The sequence below is a fragment of the Mirounga angustirostris genome, unplaced genomic scaffold (assembly GCF_029215605.1).
Source record: "Mirounga angustirostris isolate CCGP_5_RB_7025 unplaced genomic scaffold, mMirAng1.0.hap1 SCAF_9, whole genome shotgun sequence".
NCBI classification, from domain to species: domain Eukaryota; kingdom Metazoa; phylum Chordata; class Mammalia; order Carnivora; family Phocidae; genus Mirounga; species Mirounga angustirostris.
This window is the reverse complement of record NW_026991717.1, coordinates 73297522-73323855: the sequence shown is the minus strand read 5'-3', so window position 1 is coordinate 73323855 and position 26334 is coordinate 73297522. Positions and strand designations below refer to the sequence as shown.

The window sequence follows — 26334 nt, the reverse complement described above, 5'->3', positions numbered from 1 at the left end:
GGGGGGATGGGGAGAGGGGAGGATGGGGGAAGGGTGGCATTTGGAAAGCTGGCAGGCGGGGGGTGGGGGGTGAGGGGGTAGGGGGGGGCTGGGTCCGCCCAGGCTGGGCCGTGCCGGCACTGGCTGCCGCCTCTCCACTCTGCCATCTGTCTCGCTTCTCTCCCCACCCCCTTTCTCTCTCTCTCTCTCCTTCATCCACAGCACACCGAAAAGAAAACAGGGTCCTCATTCCGCCCACCCCCAACCTCTGCCAGACCCCTTCGCCTCCTCCCCACAACTCACCACACCATACCACCACCAAGCCATCTGCGCTCTCTCCTCCTGGCTCGGTCACCTTCTTTCACTCGCCTTCGCCCTCATACCAAAACAGGTGCAATGCTTTAAAAATATATATACACATATATTTTAAAAAGGAACTTAAAAAAAAACCCCACAATTTTCTTTGAGAATGTCCCGTCCTTCTGAGCCTGGGTCCTCGGTGCCAATATTTATGGAAAGCAGAGGGAGGGGACCCTGTCCTCAGCTGGTGCCCATGAATCCCATGCCAGGGAGGAGGGGTGGCTGGGGTGGGCTGGGGGTGGGCTGGGGTATCGGGAGAGCTCTCTCCTCTCTCTGCGCCTGTGGTGGTTTCTTTTTTTTCTCCTCTTCCACTTCCGGAGCAGATTCAAATAGATCTAGAGCCTTCCCCACCCCCAGTTCCCAGGGCCCCTGTGCCCTTCTCTCCCTGCTTTTGATTTTATTCCTCGATCACCCTTTCCTTTTTTTGGTGTGTGCGTGCGTGTGTGTGTACGTGTGCGTGCGCGTGAGTGTCTGCATCCATGGCGGTGGGCACTGTGCCAGCCACCACACCGCCATCTGCGATGCCTTCTGCAGCCTCCGCTCTTTCTCCTTGCCACCTCCAGCCCCCAGCTCCCCTGCACCCCAGCTCTCCACCCCCCATCATTAATTAGCTACTGAATTAATTAAATCATGAATGCTAATTAACATTCCTACAGGGCAGGCTGCCAGGCTGGGAGGGCAGTGGGGGTGTGAAGAAGGGATTGGGAGATTGGGATGGGGGAAGAGGAAGGAGAGCCTGTCTGCTTAGAAGAGCAGGGGGGAGACGGAAAGAACCCAAAAGAAGGACGAAGGAGAAAGAGGGTAGAGTGATGAGACATGCGTGTGGAAAATGGGGTGTAAAAACAGAGTCCAAGGGAGTGCAACCCAGCCCTTCCTGCCCAAATAAGACAGCCAACTCCTCCTCCTCAAGCTTACCTTCCATCCCACGAAGTATATACTCCTTAGGTGGGGGACTCCAGCAGCTTTCTTCCCGAAAGAAATCAACAGAAAATCAACTCCAACCAGAGTCAACAGCTACTACCTGTCAATCCAGCCACAATGATCCTTAGACCAGGTCACCACCGAGAGGAAGCTCTGGGCTCAGAGAAGCCCATGTTGACTTGTCTTTCTCTACCTCTCTGTCAAGGTGAAGGGGACAATCTGTGAGCATCTGCTGCAGGGAGGCATGGGGGACTAATATGGGGAACCGTGAGGGGTGTCCATTCAATGGGAATTCAATAGCAATTAGCAAAAAATCATTGGCACTGCCTGCAAGGCTGAGCTAGGGAGACTGTGATAAAAGATTGCCTGCCTTTGGGATTCCAGAGTAGGAAGAGTAGAAACACTCTTACCCACCTCGAAGGTCAAGAATTTGTGACCTTTGTAGAAAGAGTAAGGGCCACCTGACTTGCAATTGTTACTGTTTTTAGAGAAAGAGAGATGCCAGTGTAGGGAAACTTCTTTCTGCGGGTGCTCTATGAAACACTAATCTGATGGGCTGTTCCTTAGAAAAATGGATTCCATGATCAGATTTGTTTGGGAAATTCTGTTTATTCCCCCTCTAAGAGATTCAAAATGTATAATGGTGTGTTAAGGCTCTGAGAAGTCCTGTGAAAAAAGAAAATGTTGAATGTGTTTAACCCACAGATACTCAAACTCATTGGGCCATGGAACCCCCATTTTTATATTTTCTAATTTAATTAATTTTACTCACACAGAAGCAGTGTTCCAGTTTGGGGAAAGCTCTCTTAAGTGATCAGGTGTGGTTGTGGCCTGAAAGCTGGCAGACAGACTAGCTGGCCCCAGGTCAGCTGCCTCCTAATAGTCCACAAATAAAGGAATAGCACCCAGGCTCTGGTCTTCTGAATGGAATACACCAGCCATAACAATCTTTAGAACCACAGACCTCTAGTTTCAAGAGCTGGAGAGAGACCTTAGTAACCATTTGATTTTATAGTAGAAGCAACTGAGACTCAGAAAGGTGAAGTGATTTGCCCAAGGTCACAGAGCCACTAGATGATAGCACTGACATCAGGACAGGGATTTCCCGACCTCTAAAATAGGCAAAGACTTAAAAGTCTGGGACCAGGCTGACATGGGATTTATCAGTTACCTATGCTCTTAAAGAGCTTCACCCAGACCCTTTCCCTCTGTGGACGGAGGCCCGGGCCTGTTCTTTTCCACCACTGTCCTCTGTCTTCATCCCCACCTTTGGAACCCTGCAGCCTCTCCCTGCCTCTGGAGAGTCTATTCTGTCTTCCTGTGGAAGTGGGGATGGGCGCAGGAGTTTGTGTTCCACAAAAGCTCCTAAGTGTTTCTGATACCATGGATTCAGAACTTGTCTTCTAGGGTGCCCCCATCCCTGCCCCCCACTATATACTATTGGTTTCAAGCCAAAGCTTCTACTCCCCCATGACCTCAATCTCCTTCTGGTCAAGAAACCTCAAATGCCTCCTGGGACATCTCCTGCTGTATTCCTAGCACCCTTCCCTTTGCCTGTCCTCACTTTGGCATCTGGAGTCCCTGAGGTCCCTTAACCTCTCCATCAGAGTCCTCGAGAGGATAGGCTGTCTTCGAGCTGGAGGGACACCTGACTCACCAGTGAGGAGGCCCTGGAGCCAGCTTCAGAGACGTCCCAGGGCCCACAGCCTCTCTGAGCTTCTGAACATCCATCCTCCTGCCACAGTGTGAGCCCCTCTTTTCTCTCAAGGCCTTTTGGGGAACTTAGAAACAATGGAGAAAGGTGGGAGTCTAGCTTATTTCAAAGTTGAAGAACATTACCGAATTTTTTTTGCTTTCTGGGTCCTACTGTGTGAGCCAGCCCCACTTTCCACCCACACTCCCCCATGGGTAACCTCCTAACAACTTCCTAAGAATGATGACTCTCTTCACAAGATAACTCACCACCCCATTTTAAAGGGAGAATAGCTTTGAAATACAAGTTTGATTTGCCAAAGAGATTTACATCCAAATATCCAGGAATGATGAGGTCCTTCCTTCGGATCTTTAAAAGTCTATGCATGTGCCAGCTGGCCCCATTTCCTCCTTCCTTCCCATGTTTCTGATGGGATAGCTCTCTGGCACGTGACAGAGCCACGTCAGAGTGTGACCCACTGTCCACCTGCTAACTACACCTCTAGCTGCGGAACCACCCAATAAAGGGAGGACGAAGTGGAGTCAACGACCCAACTAGAGAGCCAGAGGTAAACCTAGATGTTCTCACAGGACACATTTTTTAAAGAAAGTATTTCAGGGCTGCTTTTATTATTGGGTGTCATCTTTGCTAAATTACCCCCCTCTCAGTGGTCGGTGACAGAGGCCCAACTCCAGCTCTCTAGGGTCAGGGATTTCAACCCGGTTCACTTTCCCTGCTAGAGCCTGTTATACTTCTCGAACACCCAGGGACTGAGCCACCGTCAGTAGCAGAGGCTCTCCAGAGCTGCGATATAAATGATGATTATTCTATTATCAAATAACATTACCAAGCCTGGCTGGCTCCCTACAACGGTGGCGGCAGAGGCGAGCTCCAAAATTCAGTATTCATAAACTGTATATTGTCTTCTAGAACCATCACTCTCCTTGACAGCCACTCCCTAAGCCTCCCACCATTAGCAGCAAAGAGGGAGTTACTGGTTAGTGATGGCCCTGGTGGGGGGGGGGGGCGGCAGAGGGAAAAGCAAAGGGGCCCAGAAATCTTGGGGAAGATGAAGTCCTCAGAGCCCACCACTTCTACAGCCCCCAACACAAACCAGCCTACTCTGACCCTTCAGGCTCTGTCCTGACCTGTCCTTCTGGAGGGTTAATCTGAAACAAATCTGCCCAGAAAAATCTAACAGGAAGGGGGCCTATAGTCTAGTCCCATCTCTGCCACACCTTCGATGGCACTTCACTTCCCCCTATTCACATGAAAGAGAAGGGAAGGTGCCTACACTTCAGTCCAGCACTAACCTTCTCTAATACGGCAGCTTAGCACGTCTTCTAAAGTTACTGTCGTATTTCTTTTAGGTCCTGAGCACCCTCACAGAAATAGGGTCATGGGAGTAAGTTTTCTAGGAAAATGGTTTAAGACGTTGAGCCCCAGACTTAAGGTTAAACCAGATCTGCTCTACACCCCCCAGGGCCTTTGCACTCTCTGTTCTCTGTGCTGGTATGCATCTCCTCAGACAGATGAATAGCCAGCTCCCTGCCCTCCTCCTGCTCTTGGCCGGGAGGCCTACCTGACTGCCCTACTTAGTACTGATGCTTGTCCCCACCCAGCCCCTTTACCCTGCTCTACTCTTTTCTTCCATTGCATCTATTACCTCCTAACATATAATTGACTTATTTACATAATGTTTATTGTTTATTTTCTATTTCTTACCTCTGGCATGTAAAATCCACCAGAGTAGGGATATTTGCTTTATTCATGAATATATCCCAAACACCAATAACAATGCCCAACACATAGAAGGTAGGTGCTCAATAAATATTTGCTGAACAAATGAAGCTAAGGTTAGAATGGTTCATGTTTTAGTCAGACCCACCTGCCTACTTCTGCATTTGGGGCTGGGGGCAGGGAGAGATGGTTTGCCATTTCAGTGCTCTCCCCCTTCTGGCAGGATGGCTGGTGGATGCCCCATGTCCTCCTCCATCCCCATCACAGACTGAAGAACATGCCACTCAGGAAAACCTGGATATTTAAGTGGGATGTTTACTGCTGAACCCCAAGCACCTGCCTGACTTGCATTCAATTAGGTCATTTAGCCCTCCTCCAGACTTCAGTGTCCCTCTCAGGCCATCCCAGACTTAAAAGCCCAATCTCTAACACCATGATCCTCCAACCTGAGTAGGCCTAAGACTCACCCAATAAGCTTATTAACACTTACTAGCAGACTACCTTCCAGAGACTGATTCAATTAAATGTGGAAGGACCCAGAAATATGCATTTTTAAAGACTCTCCCCAATCCTCAAGGTGACTGTAATGACAGGTGTTGTTTGGGCCACACCATGAGGATCTCTGGTACGGACAGAGAGCTAGTGGACTTATTACATGAACCTTATTGCTCTCTCTTCTCTGATTCTACCTAACTCCAGTATGTGGCTCTGCACAGGACGAGGACCAAAAGTAATGGATCTGTGCAGTGGACTTGCCATTTTCTTTCCGTCAGAGCTACAAAAATTTAAGATAGCCCTTGGAGAAATCTGGGGAAAAAAACGAGGAAGTAGAGGAGAGTGGCAGTGTGGAGCTAAGGTGAAGCATGTTTCATGGGTAAGGCCTTCAACTCTGCCTGTCTGGGAAGGGCGACTGTAGAAGTGGTGGGCTCTGAGGACTTCATCTTCCAGAGTGTCCTGACTCTGTACCTTCTATTTTTGACAGGCTCTTTGGCCATTAGGTGCTAAGTTTAAATATCTCATCTTGGAAAGTAAACTGATGAAAATGAGCATGTCTAGACTGATGGAAGTCTGTCCATTTTATATGGGGAAATCTAGCATAAGCCAGGGGAGTAGCCTAGGCCACAGCTCAGCTGGAGTGCTTCCAAGTGCCAGACCCAACATAGACTATTGCCCAGACAGGCTCTAATGGACAGAACTGAAGGGTACTCAACCTTCCCATCATCAAGGACACTACTCCTTAGAGCAACTCTGCCTGTCTGGGAAGGGCAACTGTTAAGCAGATGTTCCCAAAAGGATGACACAATTACCATCAATTAAACCTCAGCACAAAGGTTCCTGGATCCTCTAAGATTAGAAGCTTGGAACAATGGGAATAAGCCAGCAGCAAGAAGGGGTATCATGGCTGTCCCCGGGTTCTAGGAGCAAGATGAGGGCTCTGGGAGCCTAGTTGTAAAGGCATCTAGATGGAGAAAGCAAAAGGGATGGGGAACACACCCATTAGGTCTTCTTTCTCTTTCTTCTTTGGCTCTTCCACTTTTTGGGAGACTTGCTAAAGGCAAGCATTATTTCTGCCCATTCCATAGACATGAAAGACTGAGTTACTCAGACATAATTTAATCCCAGGACAACTAAAAAGGAGCCCTGGGTCCCCTGCACCTCCACTAGGTTAATCTTGTAATTGTCTGTCATCTGGAGGTCTCTCGAGGCCAACTAGATTTCCTTCAACTGTAATAATAATAATAGAAACCAACATTTACTTAGCACTTCCTCTATATCAGGCATTATGTTAACTCATCTAATTAAACAACTCTGAGATAGGGACTATCATTATACTCATTCTACAGATGGAGAAACTGAGGCAAGGAGAGGTCAGCTTTGAGAGGAGTAGATGGAATTCCAGTCAGGCAGCCTGGGCTCCAGAGCCCATTCTCCTAACTGCCTGGCTCACCCACTGATTCTGGGCCTAGAGATGGGATGGGAGTTGCCCTAAGTGAAAGATTCAAGACTAGGTCTAAGTCTCCTGAATCCCAGGGCTGGAATGTGAGTTCTTCACCACAAAACCAAGAGCAGAAATGTCAGTGGGATTTACACACACCCTCAGTTAGAGGAACTTTTAGGCCCTCTAGCTAAGTTGATTCCCTAGCATCCTATTCTAGAAGCTTTGAGCCTGGGATACTTCGAGTCCAGGGGGTCTCATGTTTATATATTTCACTATCATTCAATTAATGAACACAAGGAACTATGAGCAGATTGTTGTTACACAGTATAAAGTATAAGGCAAAGATATGCAGAAGGCAGAGCAGAAAGGGCCTTCACATATATATTCCACCTATACCCCTTCTGCATATGGAAATATTATCCTGAAGGCTATCAAGAGAAATGGAAAGATTTAAGCAGGGGAATGATGGTAAAATTTGTGCTTCAGAGAGATGACTTTGGTGGCTCATTAGAGGCTAGATTCGAATGGGGATGAAACCAGAGGCAGGGATAACAGGAGGCTGTGGCTGGTTGAGGTCAGAGGTGACTAGAAACTGAACAGAAACAGTGGTAATAGGAAAGGGAAGTTAAGGGGCGCCTGGGTGGCTCAGTCGGTTAAGCGTCTGCCTTCGGCTCAGGTCATGATCCCAGCGTCTTGGGATCAAGCCCGCATCGGGCTCCCTGCTCAGTGGGGGGCCTGCTTCTCCTTCTCCCTCTGCCGATCCCCCTGCTTGTGTTCTCCCTCCCTCTCTTTTTGTTAAATAAATAAATAAATCTTAAAAAAAAAAAAAGGAAAGGGAAGTTAAGATCAGCTTTTCTTAACTGGTGGTATATAAGGATGAGTGAAGAAAAAGATGCCGGAAGACGCTCAGTTCCCATGTTTGGTGATCAGGAAGAGAATGGAATCACCTACTAGGAGAGTGAATAAAAGTAGATTTGGTAAAAAAAAAAAAAAAAAAAAAAAAGTAGATTTGGTGGGGAAATAATGGAGTTAGCTTTAGAAATTAGGCTAAAAGTCTGAAGTTAGAAGTCAAGCTAAAATAAAGTCTGTTTACGGGCGCCTGGGTGGGTGGCTCAGTCGTTAAGAGTCTGCTTTCAGCTCAGGTCATGATCCCAGGGTCCTGGGATCAAGCCCCAAATTGGGCTCCCTGCTCAGCAGGGAGCCTGCTTCTTCCTCTCCCACTCCCCCTGCTTGTGTTCCCTCTCTAGCTGTCTCTCTCTCTGTCAAATAAATAAATAAAATCTTTAAAAAAATAAAATAAAATAAAGTTTGTTTAGATCATCGAGGTGGACATACCCATCAAGCAGATTTTTTTTTAACTTTTTTTTTTAAAGATTTTATTTATTCATTTGAGAGAGAGAGAGAGAGCACAAGCAGTGGGGAGGGGCCGACAGAGAGGGACAGAAGGAGAGGAAGAAGCAGACTCCCTGCTGAGCAGGGAGCCAGACATGGGGCTTGATCCCAGGACCCTGGGATCATGACCTGAGCCGAAGACAGACGCTTAACAGACTGAGCCACCCAGGCGCCCTTTTTAAAAAGATTTATTTTTAAGTAATCTCCACACTCAACGTGGGGCTCGATCTCACAACCCTGAGATCAAGGGTCATGTGCTTTACCGACTAAGTCAGCCAGGCGCTCCCAGCAAGCAGCTTTTGAATAGAGGAGTTGGAAATTCAAGGAAGAAATCTGAGCTGAAGATAGAGATGTAGGAATTATTAGGAAATTGGTGGAGTTGAATCCTTGGGAATGACTGCTGTATCAGCCAGGGAGAAAATGCTGAGTGAGAAGTAAAGAAGAGGCAGACTCTTAAAATAACATATAAGGGGTGGAGGCGGTGCCTGCACCAAAAGAGACCAAAAAGGAACAGAATGATACAAAGACAGACAGGAGAGTGTATCACAGAAGCCAAGGGAGAAGAGTTTCAAGAAGAAGAGGTCAACAGGTCAAATGCTGAGGTCAACGATGTTTGGACAAAGATCTTGGGACCACCCGAATCTATCCCACGCAGGCTGCTGACAGAAAACTGCTTAGCACTGCTGTGTTTCATAAGCCCCCTTTTAATGCCACTGAATAACAAAAACAATTTCCTTATTCACCTTAAGGTTTAGTAGAGAATCGCCAGGATAAGGAGCAGGGCAGGGTCACCTGGAAGTCTCTTGAGGGCCAAGACCCACATCTAAGGTAGGAGCTCATGCACTAGACCCAGAACCCTGAAACCGTTGCTGACCCTCTGAAGACAAATCCCCCTGAGCCTCAGTTCCCTAATCTATAAAATGGTTGTAAAATGGTCCAAGTGCTTGTGAAGACTAAATGAGCTAATTTTCCTGATGAACACATCCTACACTGTAGCTGGCTCTTAGGAGTCACCTCATAAATGCGAACAGTCATTTCCTTCCTTCCTTTATAGGCTTTAAAGACTTTTAAAGCTGCAATCTTACACAATTCTTCCAACCTAGAGAGAAATGGGGAAAACCAGCTTTAGAGAAGTATAGTGCCTGGCCAAAGGTCACCCAGAAGATTAGCTGCAAAGCCGAGACCGGAACCTAGCGCTGCTAAGGCTTAGTCCAGGGTTTTGTCATCTACAGCACACAAATGCCCAGAATCCTTTTCTAAGTAAATAATCCCTCTTTCATTAATCATTACATCTTGCATAAACCCGAAGCTTTAATACAGTAGCCTTATTCCTAACTGGACAAGCCTATAGGAGAATTCACTCTAGGGAAGCTGAGCCCTTAGAATCCTCTTGGCCTCCGCCATGATGACAGAACCCAGGACCAAGCACAAAAGCAAAGGAACCCAAGAACCCTATTTCTCAGATCTCTTTTTGCAAACATTACCTACTACTAGATTTACCCTTGACCTAGAAGCTGAACCCAGCGAAGCAGACTTCCAAGATCCTTTTACTTGGCAGAACCCCTTCTCAGCCAGAAGATAGGGCCCAAGGCTCCAATGTCCAGGGCTCACTTTCATCACCATCCTTCATTTCTTTGCTTCTGAAATGCCAGCCTAAAATGTAGCATAAGGCAATGTCCAGCAGGTAAGCCATCTCTAAGGATATATGATATGTTAAATGGTGCTGGCGCTACAGAGAAAAATAAAGCAGGAAAGGGAGACGGAGTGTGTACGGAAGGAGGGGCAAGGGGCAATTTTAAACACAGAGAAGGTGACAATTGAGGAAAGATCTCTTTCTCTGAAACAAAGATACCATCAGCTCAACACATAATCTGCAAGTCATTTAGCCTTTCTAGACTTCATTACTTCATCTACAGAGCAGGGATACTTTAGAGGGTGAATGCCTCTGAATAGGGTGCTTTGTGGATAGGACCACATTATCCTTTAAGCTCTGCTTTGGAGATTTTCTGTTCTGCATACAGTAGCCCCCCTTATCCACAGGGGATATGTTCCAAGACCCCTGGTGGATGTCTGAACCACAGACAGTACCGAACCACATGCATACCATGTTTTCTCCCCCACACACATACCTATGATAAAGTTTATCAATTAGGCACAGTAAGAGATGAACAATAACTGATAACATAGAACAATTATAACAATATACTGTAATAGAAGTTATTTGAATGTGGTCTCTCTTACCCTTCTTCTTCTTGGGATCCCGTGAGATGATAAAACGCCTACGTGATGAGATGAAGCAGTGAGGGGAATGACACAGGTGCATGAGGCGCATGAGGCTACTACTGACCTGATGGCACATGAGAAGGATCATCTTGCTTCTGGACTGCAGGTGGCTGCGGGGAACGGAAACCTCGGGAAATGAAACTGCAGATAAAGGGGGACTACCGTATTAATGCAGGGTAGACATTATTCCCTTTACGCAGCACGGGCAGGGCTGACTCCCCCAGATTCACCCAGATGGCAAATGGCAGAAGTGGGAGTAGAGCCCAGGCCTCTGATTCGTGGTCCAAGGTACTTGCCTCCACTCCAAGTGGCCTGGACGGAAGTCATAGGCAGGTCGCGTCTCATGACAGGACAAGGGTCTCCCAATGGCATGGGCCAGACTAATGATGGCATCTGCATTTAGTTCCCCGTTTCCCTCCAAGGACCCTCCAGCACTATAGACACACTTAAGAGCTGAGGGAATTTTCTGTTATTTCTTCAAATGATACAGCATCACTTCACCAAGGCCCTCAGAAGTGGCTTTCCTTTCATTGATAGACCATAGTCAGTCAACTAATATTTATCAAGGGCTTTGCTAGTACCTAGCTCCAAGCAATGAGCCAGCGTACCTATTAAACACATACACACACACACACACACACACAAAGATGTAATTGTAGGTAACTCAGTTCCTGCCATTAAGTTGTTTAATAGTAATTATTAATCACTTACCTTCCTCCTCTTTAGGCCATGCAACCTTTGGCCTGAACCCTGACTATGGGCTTTTGGGATCAGGAAAGGAGTCTATATGCCTGATTCCCATACCCTCCTCGCACATCGTAGGTACTCGATGAAGTTATAGATTAATTGATCCAGCTCTCTGTAAGAAAACTTGGACTTCAACCTAGGTCTTATTATTCCCCAGTCACAGTTTTGCCACTGCACCATACCAGAATTGGGTGAATTCTCGTGAAGATCGTCCCTACCCCTGGGTGGGGCTGAACATGCTATCAAGGCTTCTGCTCCACCAGGAAAATTCCTTTTAGACACAGGCTGTGCTTGTTCCAATATAAACTGCCCTGAAGAGTTCTGCCTCCACCATAGTATCAGCTTTCCACATGATTCTGAGTCTACAGACAACTAAAGTGCAGAGCCCCCCCCAACTACCACCCAGGCCTGGACTGAGGCTCTGAAATCTCCCCGACATGTCTAATGGATTCGCTCAGCTGATCTTACATAGGACCTTACACAAATGGTCTGCTCCAGAGCACAGCCACTATCATAATGACTATTCGAACATGCCCAACTCCCTTCCAAACTGAATTCCTCCATAAGAGGGAGTTCATGTCCTATCCCAGCACCTAGCACAGTGCCTAATGCAAAAAGCAGAGCTCCGAGAGAGTTAGTGCATGCCTAGCAAATGCTACCTGCTGCAGATACCACGCTGCCCAAACTGCCCACGCCTGGAGTCACGTAGGGCCTTCTGCAGACACACGTGCTTCTCTTACCTATTATGTCACCTGGCAAGGATACCATGAGAAATCAAACTAGTTAGCAGTCATTAGCTGGTGTCATTTATTTACTGTCTCCTAGCAGAAATAAGGCCTTTTGGGAACGGGAGGAGGAAAATATCAAATATTATTGAGAAAGGCAGGTAAAGGTCCAGAGCACAGGGTGCCACAGTGAAGAGGGATCTGGCAGGCATCCTCGTCAGCACAGGCTACAGCAGTCCCTGACAGAAGCTCAGAAAGGAGAGTGGGTAGGTGTTGCCAACTCCATCCATACAGGGCAATCTCTGCACAGAAGTTAGCAGTAGGAGAGCCAAGGATTCCCAGACACTTGCATCTTTTTGCTGATGCCAGACTGTCAGCCTTGGACCTTCCAGTTTCACCTCTTCTTTTCTTCCCTCTGCAGATGGCAGAAACATCCCAAAGGCCAACCAGCCATTTTCCTCTCAGCAGCTCCCAGTGAGGAGCAAAACAGAGTTGGTCAAGAGGATACTGGCTCAAATCAGCCTCATCCTCTTGGAAGTCCTGGCCAACCAGAGCTTGCGGGCACTGAAGGAAATAACGGGGAGGGAGTAGAGGAGCTCAAAATACATTTCTCACTGCTTACAGCCAGAGCTGGATCCAGGATCACTGGTTTTCTGCCAGCCTGGCAAGACATTTTGATAAGCTGGTCAATTAAGTTTCTCCAACAGAATACTTCCTCCTATCCTGTACCTCTGTAGGGTTCCTGCCCCTATTATCTCTCTATACACAAAGAAAGACAAAGAAGAATGGGGGGGAGGGGCAGCACGTTTTTTGTTTGTTGTTGTTTTTTTTTTAAAGATTTTATTTATTTATTTGAGAGCGAGAATGAGAGAGAGAGAACATGAGAGGGGGAGGGTCAGAGGGAGAAGCAGACTTCCTGCCGAGCAGGGAGCCCGATGTGGGACTCGATCCCAGGACTCCAGGATCATGACCTGAGCAGAAGGCAGTCGCTTAACCAACTGAGCCACCCAGGCGCCCCTGTTTGTTTTTTAATAAAGAATGAAAAAAGACTAAATGTAGGCTGTTAGAAAGGAAACTGGGCCAAAAGTAAAAAAAATCTAAATCTGAGGCCTGGCTCTGCTACTCACACCCTCTGTGACCTTGGGCTGTCCATTTCACTTCCCTGAGCCCAAGTTTCCTCATGCAAAATAGGGTGCTGGCCCACATGATAACCACATGCACTAAGGTACCTTCCAAAGGCGAGGAACTACAAGAAAGGCTTTATACTTATTTTTATCCTTTGTAAAAATCCTAGAATGGAGTTATTCTCTTTATTTTGCAAACGAAGTAACTGAGGCTCAGAGAGGTGACTTGCCAAAAGCTCTGCAGCTAAGAAGTGGCTGAACTTCAGTTTTTTTTCAGATCCCAAAACCCACTAAACCATATGCTGTTATTAAACGATCTTCAAACTCCCTTTCAGCATTAGAGCCCCAAAATTTCTTGAATGATCCCTGAGAATTTTTTTCGTCATTTATCAGTCGATAACATCAAGATCTGGAAGGTAAATTGCCCAAATGGCATTTTCTATAGCCACGGAAACAAATCCTCCAAATTATTCAAGGACTCTAGATCCGCAGGGCTGGGAAAGACCTCTTAGCCCTCCACATATCTGCTCTTCTTCCATTATTCACACAGGAGAAGAATCAAGAATGGCCTTAAAGAATAGAAAGCAGCCTTTCTAAATTCACCATCTCCTTTATTTTTCCTCTAATAACTATTAAGGCAACTGAACCTGTTAATGTAGCAAACAATGTTTTTTTCTTCTCATTTAATTTTAGTACTGTTTGTCTTTCTTTGTTGTTTATCCCTGTGTTGCGATCCAAAAGTCAGTAAGGCTTGAGGCTGCCTTATCATTAGGGCAGGCCCTTTCACTCTGGGTGCTAGTCAGTGCTGCCCTATAAACCAAGAGGCCTCTTGACAAGCTGATGATAATCCCACCAGTTAGTGCGTCTACTCAAGGTACCAGACTCACACATTCTAAAAAGATTACAATAGGAAGAAATCATAGCTACGAAACAAAGAAAGTATTAAAATAGCGAATAAACAATGTGTTAAAAAAAAGTGTTATGTAATTCTTTGACTCGCTTCTCCCTGTGCCAATAGGTAATTGAGAGAAGCATTCTGGCTGTAAGCAGGGTTATGCCTAAACCATTCCAGGTATATTAACGACTGCGAAAGGGGTTGCAGACAGGCATGAGGACATTCCGGAAGAGACACAAGACTTAGACAATTCGATTCTTTAAAAAAAAAAAAAGGTCTATGTATCTCAGAGAACAGGCCCAGTACAGAGGTCAGAAATAATAGGCGAAAAGTTACCCTAGAGTTTAATCAAAAGAGATCTGTCAATATTTGGCTTGTTCTGCAAGAGACCATCCAGAAGAAGCAATTAACATAAAGCAAATTCAGGGGAAGAGCTGCAGTGTGTCCGGTACTGGCAAGGGAAATGCCACTCTCGTGCACTGCTGGTGAAGTACAAACTCATTTAGCCTTTCTGGAGGGCAACTCCAGTGTCCATTAACATTTTAAAACTTCTATCCGGCAATTCTACTTCTAGGCATCTGTGAGAAAAACAATTCAACATTCTTCACAATAGTAGTGTTTATAATAATTCCTATCACCAGCAAAATAGTTGCTTAAGCTATAGGTATTATGTAGCAATTAAAAAATTGAAAAGGATCTTTAAAGACCTAGAAAGACTTTCATGATACAATAATTTAAAAAGCACGTTACAAAACCCTATGTATAGGGTGCTCCCATTCATGTAAAAGTAAAATAGCAACTACAAAACACTCAAAAAAACCATATATTTCTGTACATACATAAATGCATGGAAGAGGGCCCAGATACATACAAATCTGGTAACAGTGGTTATAAGAATTGAGGGCGTGAGATCAAGGGAGTTTCCGTTATCTGTACTATTTTAATTTTTTGTTTTAGAAATGTATTCATGTGTAATGCATGACAAAACAATAAAATAAAAAACCTAAAAATGAACATAAATACCACCTTTATATATGAAACAAAAGACATTCAAGACACATTTTAGTGAAAAAAGGAAGTTTACCAAACAACAGGCAGAGTATGATCTCACGGCTGGGGTGGGGATAGAGGTGAATAGACACCAGAGGAAGCCGCCTGGGTTCAAATCTTCATTCTGCCACTTAATGGTTCCTCAATCATGGGCTCACTGCTTGATCTTTCCAAAGCCTCGCTTTAAGAATTACCTAGCTCATGGGGTGCTATGAGATTTAAATGAGAATGTTTAAAGTACTTTCTAAAAGCCTGGCACAGATAAGCACTCCATAAATGGTAGCCATTATTTGTATTAATAATAATAAATTCAGTATCAAAAATTGGATCCCTGAGATCATTTCAAAGAGAATCTTTATGACACTTGATTATGATTTAGTCTTAACATTAATCATTATTATTTTTTAAATTACTAATTCTGTGAGTTTCAGTCATTAAATTTTAGAGCTGGAAAGGATCCCGAGAGTTCATCTGACTTGGTGGTTGTTCCCACATCTGCCTGCACAGTAGAATTAGCTAGAAAGCTATTACAGGTGGGGGAAGGGGAGGAGACATTCTAAGGCTCCTTTTCAGACCAGATTAGAATTTCTGGAGGTGGGATTGAATGATTTCTATTTTTTTTTTAAAAGGTTTTATTTATTTGACAGAGAGAAAGACAGCCAGAGAGGGAACACAAGCAGGGGGAGTGGGAGAGGGAGAAGCAGGCTTCCCGCGGAGCAGGGAGCCTGATGTGGGGCTCGATCCCAGGACTCTGGGATCATGACCTGAGCCGAAGGCAGACGCTTAACGACTGAGCCACCCAGGCGCCCTGATTTCTATTTTTTACAGCTATACATATGCTTATACATGCATAGAACACCTCTGGGGAGGGAAATGAGGGACAAAGGTGGAAGGAAATTGCATTGTGTTCCCTTTTGTAGTGTCTGAATTTTTTACCTATTCAAAAAAAAAAACCTTTTAAAAAATTAAATAATAATAAGCTTCCTTACGTGAATCAAATGCAGTCAATCCACAAACCAGAATGGGGGTCTTTATCCTTTGCTCCAGAAATTCCACTTCGGAAAATTGCAAGATTTAAGTATAAAGATGTGGATATCCATCACAGAAGGAAGAAACAATAACAACAAACCTGGAAACATCCTAAATGTCCAACAATAAGAAATGGTTTCACAAATTATGGTACATCCATGTTAGAATATTACATGTTCATGAGGTGTTCTTTAACCTGATTTTTAATAGCACAGGAGAATATGACACAACATTAAGTGGACAAAATAGGATGTAAATGGGCACGAATGGCCTAATCATAATTCTGGAGTGGGAAGATGCTGGGAAATGTCTACGAGAGAGTGAAAGGGAACACAGTACAGACAACAACAAGCCTATGCCCTGTTCTCTGCACTCCGCTGCCTCTCCTCAGGCCTGGCCCCTCTTTAGAAACTGGCGTCAAACCCCATCAAGGAGTTGCCTACCTTACTCGTCACATAATTCATTATCTTACTCACCGTCACGCTTTTCATAACTTTAAAAAATAAGTGGTCCCTTCAGAGGAAAATATTCGCCACAACTAGGAATGTCACAGACTCTAAATCAACTGTTAAACCTCGATATATGGCTGTATGTTAATCAACATTTGCTGAGGAGCTGCAAACATGTAAGGGTTTAGGCTAGTGCTCTGTGTGTCCCACTCCAAAGACCTGGTTTCTCCAGGAGCCACCATCTCTGTGACAGATCAGACACAGATGTAAGAAAGAATAAGTAACAATATAAGAGGACACAAGACCAGCACAGGCCAATAGGTGCTAGAGGACCACACACACATTGATACATACACACAGGCTGACTTACTGCACTGTATCACACTCTGCACGGCTTGTATGCAAATATATTTGAGTGAATTAACGCCGTCTAAGTGAAGGTTGGTTAGGGGTGTAGACAACACAGCACTTGCTCTCGGTGTATTTCAGACTCAAAATGGTTGGGAAACATTCTTCTAACCTGCTGGACTCCTCCCAGACTTGAGTTCTTGGTGGAGGGGGGTGGGGTGCTAAACAAGGGGGAGTTTAGAGCTGTATTGAATACAGTTTTCTTTACCCTTCAGAGAAGAAAAGCAATGACAAGATGTCCTTAATTTTTTCAGGTTGGGCCACAGTAGTGACTTTAATGGAATCCTTGGTGCCAGACCTACCCTTGTCAATCCATACCCAAACCTCCCTTCTCTGCTCTCTTACATGTAACTCCAGTTGTTCTCGTCTCTCTACCCCTTGCTCAAAGACAGATGCCATGGTAGCCATAAGGCACTCATCTTTCTGAAGATCTCACCAGGAATCAGTGCTCTAAACCTCCCAGCAAAGCAATTATCTAATTTAAGGAGAAGGCTCATCCCTAAAAAGTTGACAGGACTACAGAGAGCAAACTCAAAGCTCACCAGAATGCAGTAAGTAAAGGGAACTGAGAACGAATCCTGAATTTTCCCATCCTGGATTTTCTTGGTTCTCCAGGACAGAGTACACACTTACAGATTAATATTTGTCTATTTAGAAAACACCTTCAAAGTTCATCATCTCCGCTGGTTTGGGGCAAACTTTAACCATTCTAGACAGGTAAGAATTTATCTCCCAAAGAGTTTCTTCAGCAGAGTATGCCACTGCCTTGCAAGGAGGAAGTCCTCCTTCATTACTAACCTAAAGCACTCCTACTGAAATTGAGATTTATTTCTTTGGAAGACATTCACGGCAGCAAATTAGCATCCTCTGTATCATTATTTCTCAGGTTACTCATGCATGCTAATGTTGAGACCCATAGCTCTACCTCTAACCTTCAGAGGCTTCAAGACACTTTCATTTCTCCCATTTTAATTATTCTAATTATTTTCCTTTTTAATAGGTTCCATTCTCCATGATTTCCCTTCTCTGTCTCTTTATACCTCTCTCGGGTTTCTTTCCACTTAGATTCTTTCCTCATCTACCCTTTATCCCCTTTCCCCCTACCTCCCATCCCAAAGTCTCCTATCCTAGATGGACAGAAGCCTTGCTTTACCACCCCCTGCTTTTCTGACCCGGCTTGCTTCCCCGTAGGAATGTTAATTAGCATGTGGGATTTAATTAATGCAGCAGCTAATTAAAAATGGGAGAGGAAGAGTGGGAGAGGAGGAGGGCAGGAGAGACAGAGCCCGCCTTAGTGCAGAAGGCACCGGAGATGGTTCTGGGTTGGCTGGCACCATGCCACCGCCCTCCAACCCCCCCTCCCATAGCACGCACAGCGAAGGGGGAGGGGCAAGAGTGAGGGGCATAGACTGGCAGAGCCTCTAGACAGAATCGTTCAGTCCTGCCGCTGCTTTGTGCTGGGGAGAGACAGAAAGAGGGAGAAAACAAGAAAGAAGGGGGAGAAACACGGACAGACCCACACTCAGGAAGAGCAAAAGAAGAGGGCATCGGATCCAATGACTCCTCTCCTCTGCAACACTGGATGAAGCAAAGAGGAGGGACTGTTCATCCCAAAAGAGCGAGCCAGCATCTTGGGGTTCCCTGGCTCCAAAGGACCACTGAGGACAAGATGGGAAAAGATAGGCACTAATCCTCTGGAGAAAAAGGGATAGCTTACTCTGACAACCAGAGACCCACTTTGCAGCCATTCTTCCCATACCTGCCTGTTTCCTCAGCATGTGCAGGCAATGAGGAAGATAGCTATTGAAAATGAGAGATGGGGGTGTGGAGGGAGTAGGCACAGATGGGCGAGGGGGAGCAAGTGGACGAGGAGATTTAAAGGAAGAGGAATGAAAAGTGTTACGTGAGGAGGGAAGGGAGAGGTGGGAGAAGGCGAAAGAGAAGAAATAAATAATGGAGAAGGAAGAGGAGGAAGTCAGGGGCACAGCTACGCTTTGTTTGCCATGATGGATAAAGAGGGATGGAGTGTCCGAGCAGAGGACTTCCACATACTGATCCCACCCAGCCTAGGCCGGGCAGAGGGGGAAAGGCAGCAAGGCAGGGAGGGGCAGGAGCAGATCCTTCTGAGGGTCAACTAAGGTGCCGGAGACAGGGAACTCATCTCGCAGGACCTTCCTAAATACTGGATATTTCTGCCAAACCAGGAATTTATCAAAAGCAATGGAGAAAAGCTTCCAAATGAACAGAAAAGGAGGCTAGGATGACAGGAGGCTGCAGACCCGATTCCAGGAGCTCCAGCGGGGAGATGGGTGAGGAATGGGGTTTTTAGCACCACCCAGCTGGCTCACTAAGGGTATCATCTGCTACTGAGGGAAATACATCCATTAGGGGGCTGATTTGAGGATTTGAGGGATGAGAAAGAGAGGAAAGGGGCTTCAGAAAGCACCCCTTTGGTGGGAGGCATCTAGGAAGCTTTGGAGCTTAAAGCCTTGGAGGGAATAGAGGAGGGCAAGAAGGAAGTCTGCCATCAGTGATAGATTACATAAGGCTTGTCTGAAAGAAACAGAAGGAGGGTGTGAAGCCAGATGAAGCTTTTCTGGTGTTAACTGCCATAGAGCTGAATGCAATGGCAGATAGGGGTCATTGTAGCTAAGAGACAGGGTTTTCCTGGCTAGGAATTCTGATTTGATCTCTTTACCTCCTAGGGCTTCCTGCAAGAGCTAGCAGTGAGTGAATCACAATTGGGAGAGAGGAAGTAGAAACTCGGGGGCTCTTTATTCTCCAGAGTTCACCCATGGGGCTAAACCCAAGGCTGGCAGATGAGACAAAGCAGTTCTCAGGAAGTTGCTACAGGCTCAGTCAGAATAGAAATATATGAATGCTTTCTGAGCCTATTTTCTAGTCTAGGTTTAAATTAACAATAAAAAACTACATGGACATTTATTAATAGAGCCACAATGATGGTTTTACACTAGATTCCAGATCACAGGCATGAGTAGGAGGAAGCAGGTGTTCCATAGAACCTTTTGTTATTTTAGTGAGCCTGGAACTGAAGAGTTAGTTGCAAATGAGCAGCAAGGAAAGAACAGAGACCAGAGTTTCCAGCATCCACCACTTAAGAGCTGGAGCTCTAAGATAGTTTTGAGGGGGAGAAGTCTTAGGGAAAGGGGTATATTAGCAATAAGGTCAAATTAAATGTGGAATGGGAAATAGAAGCCAGGGCTTTGGAAATCCCCTACCTTGCTACTGTCAAGGCCTCTCCAATAGGCTGGATTGTGGAACACCCGAAAGGAATCTGGCAGGTGCCTCGGCTGGCCCACATACCCCAGCTCTCCCACTGCTAATGCTCTCCCTCAGCAGGCCAACCAAGGCTGGCTTAGCTTAGACATAAAACCTGACCTGCTGCTGGCTTCAAGGCTGTCAGTGACTCTGGGGATGAAATAGGAACACTGGTTTCCAAGAGGGAGTCAACAAAGCCAGACCTAGATGTCGGAGAGGATATATAGGCTCTCATGCCAGCTCTGCTAATGATTTATTCATAAAGTTTTGGACAAATCACTTCCCTCTGTAAGGCTTGAATGAAAGAAACAAAAATCAACCAATTTTTGCTACAGCACCATAAGCACTAAGGGAAGAAACAGTTAAAACTTAATTTATAACTCTTCTAGACAGGTACTAAGCTGAAAAGTTCCTGCCATTCAGTGCAACAAATATTTATTGGGCCTTGCTTTTTTTTTTTTTTTTTTTAAAGATTTTATTTATTTGACAGAGAGAGACACAGCGAGAGAGGGAACACAAGCGGGGGGGAGCGGGAGAGGGAGAAGCAGGCTTCCCGCGGAGCAGGGAGCCCGATACGGGGCTCGATCCCAGGACCCTGGGATCATGACCTGGGCCGAAAGCAGACGCTTAACGACTGAGCCACCCAGGTGCCCCAGGGCCTTGCTTTTAAGAGAGGGAACTTAACAGGGATCACTGTCTATATTACATGAGTCCATGACCCTAACTAGAGGGTCTGAAAAAGGGCAGTAGAAAATTCAGCTGAGGAAACAAAGAGTCCACTGGCCTACCTGCCTCCATCAATATGCACACCTTAGGAAGGTGGGAGAGGCAGGCAAGAGAGGTTTTCACAGACACCTGCAAGGCTTGGAGAAAAAAGCTAAGGGTGTGGTGTTCTAGCCCCCGTTTTCACTGAGGCTCCTTCCCATGCTCTGCTGGGCAGGCAACTCTGCCTCTCTCCAATCTAGGAGGCAGCTTTGACCCACACATGCTAGGGAATTGGGAGCCAGTCGCTCTGGGACAGCCACATATGCTACGGAAGATCTCCTCTCATGGGGAAATGAAGGAAGGATGTTCATCCATAATTCCTAGGGCACACACAAGGCAAAGACTCAGCACTGTTGTCCAGAGAGTTGCTAGGATGCTATTCATCCATAAAGATAATTCAGTAAGAGGAAAATTAGCCATCCTAGAAACGGGATAACCTTACAATCAATGACACTGCTGAGTTAGCTGAGGGGTTGTATTGGTCACACAATGAGCAGTCTCCAGATAAAGTTAAGAAGCCAGGTGGGGTAAGAGCTAGGGTAGTGGTCTGATGCATTTGGGCTATATTCTGGAAAGACTAAACAATAAAGGCAGCTATGGCTGAGAGAAAGGCAGACATGGCAACCATGTCAACTTGGTTGAGATAAAGGAGACCCGGAATGGCAGGAGAAAGCAGCAGGCTGCAAGAGCAAACTGAGGTCCTATAGCCAGAACTGTGCTCAGCAGGCAGCCAGGATACCCACCAAGCAGGCATCACAGCTGTCCTGGCAAGAGGACCTTCTCAAGACTCAAAAGATCAGTACCAGGACATCTCCTGAGGGACCAGAGAACAGGTTTTAGAGCACGGTTTTCTTCCTGAGTCTTCAAATACAGGGTAACAAAAGCACAGCTATCCTTAGCAATCTAAACCACACGTTTTTTGGGGTTTTTTGGCTGAAGATTTTATTTATTTGACAGAGAGAGACACAGTGAGAGAGGGAACATAAGCAGGGGGAGTGGGAGAGGGAGAAGCAGTCTTCCTGCGGAGCCCTATGCAGGGCTCGATCCCAGGACCCTGGGATCATGACCTGAGCAGAAGGCAGACGCTTAACGACTGAGCCACCCAGGCGCCTCTAAACCAGAAGTTTTTGGATGAAGCCCTTATTATCTGAATTCTTGTAACTCCCTATCTCCCACTGTCCCAGCACATGGAATCAAATTCTGTGAATTCAGATAACACAGTATTCCCTTGCCAGCTGAGCTCTCATCCAAATCCAAACACTGAACAGATCTGGACAGCAAAGGATACCTTTACTTTTCCACTTCCATTCACTTCCCTCAGAGCCTTGTCACTCTCCTGACCTAGCCCTCGACACTGACTCCTCAGTTCCCCTCACCCTGCTCTCTTCTCACCCACTCTCATCCACAGCCGCTTTTCATTAGGAGAGTCATCTGTAAGATGCCAACAGTAGAAGAGAGAAAGAAAAAGAAAGGGCGTAAGGAAGAGTGTAGATTTTAGATAGGGGTGGCCGATAAAAACCCTGCAGAGAGAGAGAAATAGAGAAAGCAAGAGAGCTGGAGCGGGGGGGAGGGGAAGATGGCACTGCGGAAAAAAGAGCGCCACAAAATTAATTTGAGGACGGGAACAGTAGAGGAGACGTTGGTGGAATAACAATCAGGCAGTAGAGGGCTGGGGAAAGGGGGAGGGCGCGGTGGGGGGGTGGAGAGCAGTGGTGTTGGGGAGGAGGGCCAGCATGCTCAGCAACAGCAGCACCACCTATGGGCATGGCGAAGGGTTACAGACGGCAACAAAAGAGGCCCCCGCCTGGGCACGGGAAGTCTAGGGTACGGGGCGGGGGGGGGGGGGGGGGGGGGGAGGGAGAAGCTAGCCCTTCTCGGTAACCAACACGCAGGCTAGAAGAATAAATTCTATACAGCGCTCCTGGGAAAAGAGGGACTTAGCAAGGTAAGGAGGGAGGACACAGAACTCCTGGCTTTTTCCATTCCAAGGGGGTTTCCCCCTTAGAATTCAGGCACTAGAAAAGGGTGTGAAAGGGAAGGCAGGCCAGGTACTGCAAGGAACATGCGTGCTGCTGCTGCTTTCGTTAGCTTGACAAAGGACTTTTCTTTATCGCCAAGTGATTTCCTGTCCCCACTGGATGTTGGAGCACAGCTCCCTCCCTGGGGCAGTGGATGCCCCTCCTTCAGCTGCTTCCTCCCAGCATCGCCTTGAAACTCCCAACCATCGTTAGAAACCCCCAGGGAGCCACCAAACTCAGAGAAGGAAAAAGGAAGGGTGTCCCCCCACCCCCAACAGTCAAACAGACCTAGGAGGGGGCCGGGGTGGAAAGAATGAGAGAGAGAACGCAAAAGCTCTGCAGAGGGAGGAGAGAGAAATGCGATCAGTGGTATTTGTTGTACTTCCAGGGAGGAGGATCCGTCACATTCTTAATAATAATAAATACATGAAGACAGATTTGCCAGCACTGCTCCAGTTCCTTGGAAGCGTGGGGGAGGGGAGCCAATGCAGCTGCAGCACAGACCACTATCCCCCCTTCCTCCCCTCCCCCATACGATGGGCTCAGTATTGCAGCAGCCTCCCCCTCCCCCGCTAACCGCAGTCCTCCCCATCACAGCCCACCCTTTCCTGGTTCCTTCACACAGTTCTGCCTCTCCCTCCTCCACCTCTCTCCCTCTCTACTCCCCGCCAACCCCAGACTCTCTCTTTCCAGCACTGGTCCTCATTTAACACGGTCTTACTCCAGCTCTCAGAAACCCTAGTACCCACGGAGTCCGCCCCCAATCCTGAGGCCCTGCTCTTTCCTACCAGGGCCCTTCAAGCTGTTGGCAATCTCCCGATACAACACCCCCACAGAACTAATCCAGTACATTTCAGCATTTCCTGGATTCCACCAAAAACGGCTGGTTTTTTCCCCCGTTTTTATTTCAATGTGACCTCCTTTCTCACAACCTTAAATATAATGTCCATCAAATGTGCTTGTGTTCAGGGGGTGTCAGGGCCTCGGGACTAGGTGACTACTGCCACCTATTGACCCAAATTTGTTCAGGACAGACCTTTAATATACTTCTTACACAGCAATGCTCTGTTATTTCAAGAGCATCAATAGCTTAAACATGCGAAGGCACGGCTCTTGGGGCTTCTCTGAGACCCTCTCAACAAAGAGATCAAAGAAATACAAAAGCAAGACTGGGCAGAGAGCCAGAGCAGTGATGCCTTTCTCCATGCAGAGGCAGAAAGAGAGGCTGAGCATAAGAAATCATAGTGCAAGTTTAAGTCTCCTCAAGGGTCTGTAAGCAAAGAATAGGGGACAGAGTTCCTCTCAAGGGTTGTTTAAAATCTTGTGCATCACAATACGAATGATGTTACCAACAGAGGGGAAGGCCGGAGTTCACGCACACGCTTCCATCAAGTTGGCCAAATCCTTGGATAAGTCTAAACATAGATCTGAGATTTACACACCTAATAGATTGCAGGGAGGATGAGGATACTCAGGACTGTTGCTGACTCTCACTCAATCTGCTACCAATCAGAACTGGAGATTGGACAGATAAACTGGGCTCTGCAAAGTGGCAGATTTACACCATGCAGCTCTATGGATTGGTTTAGCTATGTACTTTCCACCCACCCAAGGCAAGCAACAAGATGGGAAAGCCTGAACTCTCCATGGTACTGAAAATGGACACAATCAGATCATCCCTTCCTTATAAACAAAATATATTTTTCTAATTAAAAAAATATACCCATGAAGACTGCTGTGAACTCCTGACAGACATCTCCCCAAGCCTTCATAAAACTGTAACAAAAATAGGCAAAACCAGGTCCTGGTCAAACCCTCTTCCCTCCCTCCTCAGATGAAAAAACTAAGGCAGAGAGAGACATTAAATTACTTGACTACAGCAATGCCAAGACTCTCTTTACCATCACAAAACTGAACAGGGGCTCATGTGCACTAATGACAGACATTACTTAGTGAACATTGGAAACGATCTGTTGTTAGCACTCCACTGAAGAAATCTGACATTCATGTGGTCTGAACAATCAGAACGGAATCTATGTGTAGGAATAAAGGATAGAAGAAAAGTGAACAACAGCCATAAAGAAACGCCGAGATTCTAATTCTCAGTTCCCTTGCTCTACTACTGTAACAGTGGTCTTCAAACTACATTCTATGGATTTATAAAGGCTGCTTGGAGCTACTCAGAGATCTTGGGGAAAGCAGGCTATGAGAACATAGGGCTCCAGGATCCTTCATCCCCACTTTAACTAAAGTAACTTCACTTATGCCTGTTTCACATATTGCAAATCCCAGTAAAACTTTGTCAACAGTGTTTCTCTAAATGGGATTTGATGACCCTGGGGCAAATATTCTCAGAAATTATTTAGTATTGGGCGCCTGGGTGGCTCAGTTGGTTAAGCGACTGCCTTCGGCTCAGGTCATGATCCTGGAGTCCCGGGATCGAGTCCCGCATTGGGCTCCCTGCTCGGCAGGGAGTCTGCTTCTCCCTCTGACCCTCCCCCCTCTCATGCTCGCTCTATCTCATTCTCTCTCTCAAATAAATAAATAAAAAATCTTTAAAAAAAAAAAAGAAATTATTTAGTATTTTGTTGGAAACCTCTCTCAAATAGTGCCTATCATCTAGAAAACCACGGATAACAAGATATCCTGGGATTAAAGACTGAATTGAATTAATATAAGATCCACAAAGGTAGGGGCTTTTGTTCGTTCAGTTCACTGGTATACCACCAAGAGGGCAGAACAGTATCTGGAACTTGTGGTTTCTTTGAAAGCAAGACTTGAACAGAAATGGGGTAGTAGGGAAGGGGGAGCTAGAGGCTATAAACTACCTACCACTATTTTTAAAAAGGAAAAAAACAACCTGAAGACTTTCATGAACCCCAAGACACTTGAGGGCCTCCACACTGTTCTTCAAGCACTGGTTGTCTAACTTATGAGCCATGTAACCTTGGGCAAATTGCTTAAGTGTATCAGTTTCCTCACTAGCAAAATATAGGTAATATATAATTTGTAAGAATTATGTGTAAAGCGCTTAGCTCAGTATGTAACACAAAGTAAGGTCTTATAAAGAAAAAAAAATACTTCCTTTCCCTTGGCAGTTCCCATAACCCCAAGATCTTTTTTTTTTTTTTTTTTTTAAGATTTTATTTATTTATTTGACAGAGAGAGACACAGCGAGAGAGGGAACACAAGCAGGGGGAGTGGGAGAGGGAGAAGCAGACCCCCCGCCGAGCAGGGAGCCCGATGCGGGGCTCGATCCCAGGACCCTGGGATCATGACCAGAGCCGAAGGCAGACGTTTAACGACTGAGCCACTCAGGCCCCCTCCCAAAATCTTAATAAATTAGAAACAAATGCAGTAGTTAGTCCTAAGAAGTGAATGTGGGAATGTGGTGGTCCTAAGTAAAGCGTTTTTGAACTGAACCTCCTGTCGAGTTTGTTCAGCAGAAAGGGAAAAGAATCTCTAAATCTGTTCTTGCGGCTCTTTGCTTAGATTCACTGGAGCAAACAGAAGTATGAGGGTCCTGGGCAGGTCAGGC

General features: G+C 46.1%; 1 long non-coding RNA gene across 6 annotated transcripts in view; it reads right to left on the bottom strand.

Moving 5' to 3' along the window:
- LOC135361601 (uncharacterized) overlaps positions 1-22637 on the bottom strand; it is a 41541-nt gene extending 18904 nt beyond the window's left edge. For 3 of the 6 annotated variants that reach the window (XR_010405125.1, XR_010405123.1, XR_010405124.1), the window contains exons 1-2: positions 1255-7867; positions 283-378 (exon numbers count right to left, since the gene is read on the bottom strand). This is a non-coding gene — a long non-coding RNA (uncharacterized LOC135361601). Of the gene's footprint in view, positions 1-282; positions 379-1254; positions 7868-10265 lie in introns of those variants that run through there. The other 3 variants (XR_010405128.1, XR_010405127.1, XR_010405126.1) reach the window with 3 other exon arrangements.
- Between the last annotated feature and the right edge of the window lie 3697 nt (positions 22638-26334).